The sequence below is a fragment of the Octopus bimaculoides genome, chromosome 10, assembly GCF_001194135.2.
Source record: "Octopus bimaculoides isolate UCB-OBI-ISO-001 chromosome 10, ASM119413v2, whole genome shotgun sequence".
NCBI classification, from domain to species: Eukaryota; Metazoa; Mollusca; class Cephalopoda; order Octopoda; family Octopodidae; genus Octopus; species Octopus bimaculoides.
This window is the reverse complement of record NC_068990.1, coordinates 6,003,127-6,003,879: the sequence shown is the minus strand read 5'-3', so window position 1 is coordinate 6,003,879 and position 753 is coordinate 6,003,127.

Genomic DNA, 753 nt, shown 5'->3' with positions numbered 1-753 from the left:
AACTGTACAAGATGTTTTCTCTTGTTTTCATATACTGACACTAGGACCCAAATTTTAGAAGGAGTTGCAGTCAGTTATATCGATGACCATATCTGACTGGCAGCTTGTTTTATCAAAGCGCAAAGATGACCTCGGCAGAATATAAACTCAAAATGTAAAAAGATCGTTATTAAATGCCGCAAGACATTTTTGTCAGACGCCCACACAGTCCAGCCAGTCTACCATCTATTTTCAAAATTCTTTATTTTGATAATCTATGTATGGTTTCAAATTTTGGCACAAGGTCAGCAGTTTCGGGGCAGGAGTTAAGTCGATTACATTGACCCCTGTGCTCAACTGGTACTTATTTTATCGACCCCGAAAAGATGATAGGCAAAATCAACCCCGGTGGTATTTGAACTCAGAACATAAAGAGAGGAAATGCACGGCGTGCTAACGATTCGGTCAGCTCACCGTCATCATAATAATGATTTTTACGTTCTGAGTTCAAATTTTACTGGGGACAATGAAAAGATACCGGTCATGTTCTGGTATCAATAAAATCCTTTTACTTCTCTTACCTATATGTCTGAAAGAGAGCCAGCCGTCACCCGCGCACGAGTATGACTCAGTAACATACAGGGTGTCCACAAAGTCTGGGTACATGGGGATTAACACATACTTAAAAAAATTATAATTTCTTATATTTAATTGTTTATGTTATGATTTTATTTAGTCCATGTACCCAGACCTTGTGGACACCCTGTATATCAT